Source organism: Echinops telfairi, unplaced genomic scaffold (genome assembly GCF_000313985.2).
Source record: "Echinops telfairi isolate 266 unplaced genomic scaffold, ASM31398v2 ScPeMD7_7463;HRSCAF=8501, whole genome shotgun sequence".
NCBI classification, from domain to species: Eukaryota; Metazoa; Chordata; class Mammalia; order Afrosoricida; family Tenrecidae; genus Echinops; species Echinops telfairi.
In genome coordinates, this window is record NW_022111363.1 from 2,306,331 (window position 1) to 2,316,853 (window position 10,523).

General features: G+C 57.0%; 1 long non-coding RNA gene across 2 annotated transcripts; it reads right to left on the bottom strand.

Annotated features, from left to right (window-relative positions):
* Positions 1 to 1,053: 1,053 nt before the first annotated feature.
* LOC123520902 lies at positions 1,054 to 9,716 on the bottom strand. 2 transcript variants are annotated; one of them, XR_006679416.1, is made up of 4 exons: positions 9,202 to 9,716; positions 8,333 to 8,399; positions 4,608 to 5,134; positions 1,054 to 4,512 (listed from the first exon to the last, which is right to left on the bottom strand). It is a non-coding gene; the product is annotated as an uncharacterized LOC123520902 (long non-coding RNA). The 2 variants fall into 2 exon arrangements; XR_006679417.1 differs by lacking the exon at positions 9,202 to 9,716 and adding an exon at positions 8,853 to 8,960.
* Between the last annotated feature and the right edge of the window lie 807 nt (positions 9,717 to 10,523).

Consider the following 10,523-nt stretch of genomic DNA (forward strand, 5'->3'; position numbering starts at 1 on the left):
ATCAGCCCGCTTGCCCACGTGCGTGCGCAGGGTGCTGGCGCTTCCTCTCCTGCCGCCTCTTTCTCTCCATGGTCTCTGCCCCTCTGCAGCTTCCTGTCCTCCCTTCTCAGCCAAAGAGACCTGCTGGCTGGACAAGAACTTGTACTCCCGGTGACCTCAGGACAGAAGTGGAGCATCGTGGAGGGACAGGGTTCGGGGCCAGTGGACCCTGAACAGATGTCTTTGCTCCGTGTGTGAGAGACAGATGTGGTCAGCTGACGGCGGGCAGGGAGGGCTACCAAGGGGGCTCTAGCCCCGAGTATGATCAGGGGCTTTGGGGGTGCCTCACAGGGTGCTCTTTTTCACCTTACCCAGGCACCTCCAGCTACCACTAGTATGGGGTGCTGCCCAATACCTACATTTGACTGACTTCTCTCTCCCCAAAGTTCCAGATCCGCTTCACGCTTATCGCCACTGGGAAGTCCAACGACCCTGACCATGGAGCCAACCTCCTTCCTATTTGGGCGTCCCTGTCACTAGCCCGTCTAAAAGCCTGGGCATTATGTTATCCATCTATCTAGATCTATTTCTCTACCATCTACCTCTCTAGATCGCTCTCCCTAACTTCAGTAGCCAGAACCAAGGGCGTATCAGTTTCCTTTTAGAAATGCACCCTTGTCTTCTGTCTGCCATTCCTTATATGACCTTGGGCCGAGGTCCAGCAAAGCATTCCTGGCCCTCACTACAGCCTACAGGGCGCCTCTCACCAGCACCTAGAAGCAGATTCTGCTGTCAGAAATGGGGCCTCTCTCCTTTTTTAAAACAAACACTTTCATTGTGGATTCAGAAAGGGTTTACGTATCGGATCATCATTTCTGTATCCAACAACTTAAACGACTTCTCATTTCTCCCAGCGGCTGCCCAGTGTCCCTCCCTCTGCTCCCCATCCGCTTCCTTCCCCCAGGCTAGCACCTGTTTCCCCCCCACCCCCAACCCCACTTTCCTTCTGCTTCCTTGCCTTCCCCTCCCCCACCCCGGTAACTATCAAAGTCTGTTTCTTTGGGTATGAGAACCTTTCCTTGATCAGACTTTTTAATTGATAACACTGGCCCTTTTGTGATTGAGTAACTTCACTCGGGATCTGTTCTCCAAATCCACCTGAGACGGGAGATGTTTCCTCTGCATTCTTTAACGAGGTGGGTGTGCCCACCAGAGTTTATTTAGGCATTCTTCAACAGATGGGCACTTCGGTTGTTTCAATGGGATCTGGAGCCCTGGTGTCGTAGTGGTTACTCGGTGGGCTTTGATCTGCCAGGTTCGAAGTTCAAAACCACCAGCCGCTTCTCAGGAGAAAGACAGGGCTTTCTGCTCTCATCAACAGTTCTAGTCTCACCTGTGAGCAAACAGCAGCGGTCAGTGTCGGAACATGGCTGTCCTCTGCACAGGCTCTCCTGGCAGCTCAGACTGAACCACGCGCTTTCTCCTCCAAGGCCCATGTCCCCCACTGGCTCCCGCACTAACCCGGAATGCCTCGCTTGTGTCTGTGTAATATAGCTGGGAACCTGCCAGCTGTAATGAACTTAATAAAGTGCTTGTAAACACCAAAGGAAAAAAGTTAGGGTCTCAGAAAGTCACTGGGACAGTTCTACCCCGTCCCGGGGGGGCACTCTGAGTCGCACCAGCTCAATGGCGTGGAGTGAGTTCTTGAGTCGAAGTGGGTTTCTGAGACTGTCACTCTTCATGGGAGTGCAAAGCCTCATCTTTCTCCCCTGGAGATGAAGGTGGATTTGAACTGCTGACCATTTGGCAAGCAGTCCAGTACATAACCTGTGTCACCAGGCTCAGGGCTCCTTCCACCGAGCCACAGGCTCCTTTGTTGGACACTTGTCACTTCCCATCTGTCATCTCATCTAATCTTCACTCTAGTCTATAGAGTTGGTGGAACCCCAGTTTACAGATATTCCAGGTGGCTCACTGGACCCAGGCTCCGGAGCCAGAGCCGGAATCCCTGTCTGCACGGCCCAAGGTTAGTGTTTGCCTTTACTTTGTCTTTCCCTCTTCCGGAAGCTTCCCTACATGACGCTTCAACTCCAGAATCTTCTGCTTCTTCCCCTGTTCTTCCTCTCCCACGACATGTTTCGTATGACCTGTCTGAGGCTAGTCACAGCCTGAGCCTAACCTGACCGTTGTTGCTGTCCTCTGCCGGTGAGGGCCGGCACGCTGTTCACAGTGGTGGTATGCACAATGGAATAAACGCTGCCGGGCCGGGTTCTGTGCCTGGCCAGCTTGGACAGTTGGGATCCAAAGGGCTCTCACGGACTGATGTTCTGAAGCAGCCCGGGGGCCCTTGCTTCGGCATCAGTCTGGACGGGAAAGCTCCACGCTCCACGGCAGCGTGTTCACCAGCAGGGCAAGATGCAACCGCCCACTGACCCACGGGCAGTGACGCCCAGGGGGCACTGGACTCTTCTGGGAACTCACTCTGGTCTTCTGCAATTGGACAGGCGAGAATTCCAGCACTGACCTTCCCCTGGCCCCCAACCACTGAACCCTTTCTCTTGCTGCTCCCTCAGGTGACAGGGCTTGGGTGTCGACTCTTGTGTGCTTGAGGGCATCGCCTCCCTCTCGGTCCTGTACCGAATGCTTGTCAACAACTTTATGGCAAAGACAGTGTCACGCTTTTGCAGATACTAGGCCTGAAGGAATAGGAATCACTCGGAAAGGCGGGGTAAGAATCGAGAAACCTTCTCCATCGTAGGGTGGTGGGCAAACAGAACACAATGAAATCATCCACCCTGTAGCAGGCACCAGTGTAGGGTCAAAAAAAAAAAAAAAAGACAGCCTGCAATGGACCCCCCTGTGGTTTAGAGAGTCCGTTCAGAGTCTGTCCCTGGCAGGGTCTCACTGCCAAAATCAAACTCCGGTCTAAGCTACATTAAGAGAGATAGAGTGTCTCCCATGGAGCAGGAGACAATGGTCCTGCTTTGCTCTGAGCTGGCCAGATGTCATCGTGGGAGTGACTGCTTGGTGACTGGGATGTGTTTTGAGGAGAAAACTGTTGAGTCAGGAGCCCGTCACACTGCAATACATGGAGAGCTGCTACAGGGACGGAGAATCAGACTTCCATGTGGGAGCTCAGGAGGCGTCTAGTGGACTAATAAATGGAGACCACCGCAGAGAAAGCTGAACTGAAAGGAGGCGCGAACAGATGCCCAGAGAGAGTGGACTTGCCTTGGGAGGTGGTACGCTCCCAGTCACCGGCCGGCTGGCGGTTGAGATGCCCAGACACGGCGAGGCAGGGGTTGAGATGCCCAGACACGGCGAGGCAGGGGTTGGTGTGGTGGGGAGGGGTGAGAACATTCGTAAGTAAACAGACCAGAGTCAGCCACAAAGGCCCGCTCAGATCCACCACTCCAGCCCTGGAACCCGGGTGCAGCTCTGTTCCACACAGACGCTGGGAGACCCGTCTCTGCCAGCAGTGCGGGGCTGCAGGGAGTTCTCACTCACACACTCGCCCGGGTCTCCTTCAGGTGTCTTCAGGGGAAAAAAAGTCCAATTGAAACCGTGGTTTGGAAAGGTCAGCTGAGGTCGGAACAGTGGCGGGAAGATCAGCTCAGAAGGGGATGGCACTGTTTCTTGAGACTCAAAGGCAGGCTGCATCACGAGATTTCTCTTGCAAGAAACGGGATGATCCGAGGGCTTCCTAGGAAGGTTTACTAACCATGAAAAGAAAACAAACCCCACTACGTCAGCGAGAGAACGAGAGAAGGCCAGCAAGCGGCAGGGAGGCGTTTGGGTGGTGTTCCCTTCGAGTGGAAACGCCTGCTCGTTATGAGGCAGCCTGGCTGTCCTGTGAGGCTCTGGGCTTCCCCCTTCACACTTCTGGTCGTTCCTCAAACTCAAGAACAAGGAAAAGGAACAGAGACCCCAGAGGAGGGTGTTCACCGTGCTGCTGGGGGAAGGGTCTAGTGAGGGCAGCATCGCCCCCAGGAGGGCGCAGACCCAGACGGAGGGAGGCTGTCACGACACAGGAGCTCCGCATATTGATCATTTGGGTTAATAAAGGTTTCTATGGTTTTCCGTCAACACTTTGGGCCTTACCCTCGTACTCCCACGCGGTTCTTTGACCTGCTCAGCTCATGGGCAGTAGCCAGCGATTTCACATCGTGCCCTCCTCCGCTCGCCAACCTTGTCCCACCACTGTCAGCTTACACTCTCAGCCCTTAAAGTTTCCCAGTGGACTTCAGAGTTGCCGTTGGCCACGGGTTTCCCCCCTCCACCCAAACGTCCAGGTGTGGCATGCAAGTGCATGGCAATGGCAGCGGCGTGAGGCCATTGGATCTGCGGCCCGTTTCCTTCTCTGAAAATTTTTGCTTCTTTGGGACTCTGTGCCCTTTCACTCCAGATCAGTCATCTTTCTCAGAAGCCACATGTCCCTGATGGCCTCCACTTCAAGCCCTTTCGTTGTGTAGCCTCTTGTTTGTTGGTCTTTCATTGTCCCCTCCTTAAAAGCTCCTGGAGGGCAGGTAGGATCTATAACAGAATAAAAACGTGATTATTTATTCAGTGACTGTCGCAGTCTTCCTCTGCCCTTGCTTCTCTCGCCCCAAGATAATTTTATCCCTCACCTGTTGCTGGAAATCTTGGCCTGCTGAGTTCCTGGGCTTTTGGAATGCAGAAGGGGGAGGTGAGGAGGGGGGAGAGAGAGTATTGGAAGAGCAGGGGGAGGGTGGCTTTCTGTGTGTGTGTGTGTGTGTGTGTGTGTGGTGGGGGTCCTCTGGCCAATGAGTGGAAGAAAAGGGGGAAAACAAACAGACTCAAGAGGCTAAGCCCATCCACCTCAGGAGGGGATGGGAGTGGCAAGGAGGCAAAAGAACTCTGTTGGCTATGGGCCGGTGAGAGCAGAGGGAACTCCACTGCTGGGCGGTGGGGCAGAGTGGGAGGCCTGGGAGCTGGAACAAGTGGCCTTATAAACTGGGTCACCTTCAAGGGTTACAAGTCTGTCGTTAGATCTCCTTTTGGAGATCATTTCTGGTATTTGGGCTGCAAACTCCTGTCACTTTCACAGGGCACAGCATCACGCTAGGGGCAGCACTGGCACAGGGGCACCCCATCAAGCAGCACCCCAGCGCCTGCAGACAAAGCAGAGGTGATCCTGCAGAGAGACAGAACACATTAGGTTTCAGCTCGCCATAGGACCGTGCCTTTCAGAACCACTTCCTAATCTCGCATTCCAAGGACCCTTGCTCTAGGTCCTGCAGTCTAGGAGGTCAAAGGGTTGTGGGTGACTCAGCTCATTTAAAGTCACACAGCAGGTTTTCAGTCAGGCTGGGCCTGGGGAGATCGCTAGCCCAGGGCTGCGTCCTCATTCCAGGGCTGGGCCAAAGAGCAGCAGGCTATTCTCCAGGGTCCTGAGAGTGAGATAAGGGCTGAGAGCCCCACGAGCATGCCTCCCACAGTTCCCAGCCGGTCCAGGCCGTGGGATGTCCAGATAAGGAGGCCAAGCCTGCCTTCCCATATCTTATGGCCTCACAGGGAAGTCAGCCAGACTCAGGAAGAAATCCAATGGAAAATTGGAAGCAAGTGTCACAGCGGTGTCGTGGAAAGAGCCTGGACTGGGAATGAGGCCACCAAACATAGCAACGATCGTAAGGATGACACAGGTGCACACCACCACCACAGGCATCTCTTCCAGCCATCACTCGCCAGTCATGTGACTGTAGACAAGTCCTGTCATCCCTCTGTGCTTCAGTCTTTCTCTGTGAACATATCAGCTCTTAAAAATATGAGCTTTCTAGTGAATGCATCAGCCCAGAGCAAATTAATGCACAAGGAAATAAATCCGGGTCGTTGCCTGCTTGCTCCGTTCTCCCGGTGCCATCTCAAAGGATTGTGCTCTGTCACCACTAACAAGAAGGCGATGTCCTCGGCACACAGGACTTCCAGGCTAACGTAAGGCGTGAGGAGTAGGCGGTAGGGGGTGGCTGTGGCCTTCTTCTGGGCCTGGCCACTGAGGTCCTTTCCTAGAGGCATCGACTCCATTGTCCCCGGACTCAGTCACTGCCATCCTGTGGGCTCCAACTCATGGCAGCCCTGTGGGGCAGGGGACTGGCCCCTGTGGGCTTGAGACTTCAACTCTTTGTGGGCCTTGTCTTTCTCCTGAGGACCAGCTGGTAGTTTTGAACCGCTGACCTTGCAGTTAGTAGTTCACTATGCCACCAGGCCTCCTTTGTCCCCTTTACTCCTTAAGCTGAAATACGGGGAGAAAGACGAGGAGGCTTTCTACTCCTGCAAAGAGTTACAGTCTCGGACACTCACAGGGGGAGTGCTACCCTGTCCTGAAGAGTTGCTATGGGTCAGCATGGCCTCAAACAAGTGAGTTTGGAGTTTTTGAAGGTGGAAAAAAAATCATGGAGATCAATGCATTCAACTTCCCTGTAGAAGAACCTGAGGCCCGCAACTGGGAATGACTAAGCCAAGCGGCAGGCAGTCTTTCTTCCTTAGCAACTTGGAGAATTGAGAAGTATTTGGGAATGTAGCCTCAGAAGCCTCTCACAATGTAGAGATCCTGTTGGGGTCCAGTCTCTCTCTCTCTCTCTCTCTAGCCCCAGGGGAAATGAGCTACCTGGGCAGCACGATGCTTTAGGCTAGAAGAAATCTCACCTCCGATGTTTCTCCCTGCAGAAAACGCTCCCAGACTCTCAAGTCCGGAATAGGTGTCTCAGACGTGCTCTCAGGGTGCTCAACATAAGCAGTTAGCATATGGAATTGAAACCACCGCTCACAGATCTGTCTTGCTCACCAACGTACCCCCGGGTTCTGGTCTAGTTGCTGACATCCAGTAGGTCCCCAACAAACAGCCACTGAAGGAATGCGAGCTGGGACTGGGTGGGGCAGGAAGGGCTCAGAGCTTCCAAGGACAGAAGAGTCCCACACAGAGGGCCCGCATATGCAAAGGCAAGTCTCCACGGGGAATCATGGGAAACAGAGGGAAGTAAGGCACTAAAAATGGAAAAAAGCATTCCTTTGTGTTTGTGGGCTTGCCTGACCTGACTTTTGAGGGCTTCAGGGTAGATAAGAAAGCTTAGGCCATACTGGTGGAAAAGAGGGAGTGGCTGTGGGCACCTCAAATTCCTCAAGAAGGGCCGTTTAATGGGAAGAACCCTAAAGGCAGCTTGGCTGGAGAGGAAGGAAGCGGAAGGGGACAGGAGCTTTGAAGTCTGACTCCTAGGTTGTAGGTGTGTGTTTGGGACTGGGGCCTGCGGGGCATGGGGGGCTCTGGGAAGGCCTGGGACACAGAGAAAAAAGGAAGCGAGGGGCATCCTCCCCCTCCTGATCCCTGGATTAGATTGAGCATCCCAGGGGAAAGGGCCTATGTCTTGGGGGGGGAGGTGTTCCCCCCCTGGCGTTGGACGTTTGGGATCTCTAACTAGTGTCCTCTGAGGAGGCTCTGCAGGTGGCTGGGGCAGCCTTCCTCCCTCCCGAGTGGGAGTGACTGGCATGGCAGGGGTGGCGGGCCCACGTCCCGCCGCCTCCCTTCCCAGAGGGCTACCTTTCCCGCAGGAGGAGAAGTGTCAGTCCGGCCCGAGGACGGTTCGGGCGGGCGGCTGCGGAGCCCGATGTAGCCACCAGGGGGCAGGAACCATGCCGCCCGGCGGCCCGCGGCCCTCCTGTCCCACCGACTCGCACCTGGAGCCGCGCGGGCCCTGCCTGCGGGGCTCGCTGGGACGGCCTGGGCGCCCCATTAGCTCCTTCCGGCCGCCCTCGCGCAGGGAGGCATTGGTAGCAGACCGAAGGGCACATCTGATGGGCTGGGGGCACTGTTTAGATGCGAAGGCAGGGTGTCCAGTTCCCTCCACAGGCCCTTGTCCTAGCCTGACCCGGGCAGGTAACCCCCTCCGGCCTCCGGGGAGCAGCTGCCCTCTCAGGTACCCGAGTGGGTGCAGGAGCCGCCCACGGGTCAGAGCGGCGTGGTTGTGGTCACCTTCGCAGGGCCTCCGAGGAGGGGCAGAGGCAGCCACAGAACCCAGACTTCCGGGCTCCCCCGCAGCTGCAGCTTCTCAGCGGTCGGGAGGGCAGGCAACAACCCGGGGACCGGGCGGTGGGGAGAGGGGGGCGGGGACGGCCAAAGAATGGACGGAGCCGCAGAGGAGGACGGGAGAAGGGAAAGCAGTTCCGATTTTGCCAGGGAGCAAACTGGACAATGTGGTCGTCAGGTGCCCAGTTTGGTGTGCATCAGATGGCCTCCCGCGCCTCTGATGGGCTCCAGTTCCGGATTGCGTTCCGGGACACACGGGGTTAAGCCGTGGGTGGGAGGGGGGTGCCCGAGTCCCTCCCTCCTTCCTGTGCTCACCGCGTCACGACTTCGGAGTCCACCCGGCTGGCGCGCCAGGAGTTAAGTCTGCCCGCGTTCTGCAAGTCTGGAGCCCGGGGAGGGGGGGTGTGGAGGAGGAGGAGGGGAAGGAGGCGGGGGAGGAGAAGGAGAAGGGGGAAGCAGACTGCTGGGAGACAGCGCCAGGAACCCCCTCTCCAGGGACCTGGCCCTCGGGCCCCCAACCCCAACAGAGGCCCTGCCCTCCCCGGGTCGCGCTCCCTTCCACCGCCCTGCTCCCGCCCTCCAGCTTTGTGTCCCCTGGAGGGTGGGCTGCAGGATTTCTAGCCAAGCCTTGGCTGCCTGCTCAGTTTTTCCAAACCCTCCGGTCGGGGGAAGGCGGGAGCCTTGTCAGGATAAGAGTCCCTCCCACCCCTGCCACCGCCTGCCCCTTCGGCTAGCCTCTCGTTTCACCGCCCTCCTCCCCTCTTTCCCAAACTCCTTTCCCTTTTCCAAACTCCTTTCCCTTTCAGATCCTGGCCCCTACGCCCCGTCTCCCCACCTCGGATGGATCCCAGTTCTAAGCTCAGGCCTGGAGGGGGCCAGGTGGACCCCACGATCCGGAAGCGGAGCTAGTACGGCCACACTCCGCAGGCAGACGCGGAGACCCGCGGGCCGTGGGCCGGACGCCCAGTCTGGCGCCCGGCCCATCCCAGGACACGGCCCCGGCCGCCAGGGAAGGCAGCTCCGGGGCTCCCGCTCCGCGATGGGGCGGCGCTGGGGGCGCCGGCAGGGCTGAGCAGCGGGCGCTGAGCGGCCGGTGCCAGGCCCTGGAGGAGGCTTCCAGGCGGGGCACAGTGTCGGGAGCGCTGGCACCATCCTGTCCAGCAAGTCTATTATATAATAATCACCATCTATCAGGAAGCCAGACAGCTGGAGTGAGTGGGGGAACCAGGACGCCTGGATCCGCTTCTCCTCCGGGGCCCGCGGGGGACGGTGTCTCTCTCCAGGTGGGGATGCGGGCACAGGGAGCCCTGAAGTGAAATGGGGGGCGGGGCGGTGGTCGAGGGGCAAGTGAGGGGCGCAGGGCAGTTTGAAATCTGTCCCGTAAACCCCGCCCCGGGCACGTTGATTGACAGTATCCAGAGCCAATGATTGAAATCACCGTGGGGCTCAAATTTAACCCTTTCTAGGGCCCCTTGTTTCTTTAGGGCATCGACCTCCCTCCCAGAAACTGTGTCCCTGGCCTAGCCCCCTCCCACCTTTCCCGATTTGTGCTTCAGATAAAGTAGCGACTGGACACCCCGACACGGGAGCCGTGATCTCAGAAAAGTAGCCGTCTTACACCAGCCGCCTCACCCTCCTCCCCTGCCCAGCAGAGGAGCAAATTGTATTACAAGATGTAGTTGTGTGCATACACACAGGTGTTCAGAAAGCCCCGCGTGGGGCCGGCACACTCCCCGCGCCCCAAACTAGCATCCTCATCTGCCCATGCCCACGATGATATTTCCAGTGACCAGCGCCGACACCCGGACCCTCACTGACACACTTATGACATACTTGTGACATCCTCAGGACACACTGACACGCACAAACGTGGCCGGCCACACGGAGACACGCGGTGGTTCCCCGAGTCGGTCAGTAGAGGGAGCCGCTTGATCCCAGCGCTGGGCCGCCTGCCTCCCCGGCTCTCTCAGACTCGCTCTTTCCAGGGTTCCACCCAGAACTCCTGGCTGCTCGAGCCCAACTCCCAATCCCTACACTGGGGGAATGCGTCACAGCACCACCCAGGGGAACGTATCACGTGGTTGCTCCACAGACAGGCCGAGCACTCTTAAATTTATCACACAGACAGCACTCACTCCTTGCTCCGCAGCATCACCACCTCCCTGCTGCAAGCCTTTGGACTTAGAGGAATAAGTGGCTCCTTGCAGACGTGAGGGATGGATGGTACTACCCAGCAGCTGGGCACTGGACAAGTGGCTTGTGCAATGATGGAAACTGATTTGCATACGTGGAGTGGACCCTTCTAATCAGCATCCCATTTGAGTTTGCCCTTCCTCCTTGTGACCCACATCATCCCTGCAGAACCCTGGAGAGGGGAGAAGAAATGAGCCCCTGCTTCCCTGGGGGTCTGGCAGGCTTGTAGGGGTCTTCCACATCAGACCTCAGCCACACTCGGCCTCAGTTTTCATTTGATAAAACGAGGCTTGTGATGGTTTGACTCCTGACC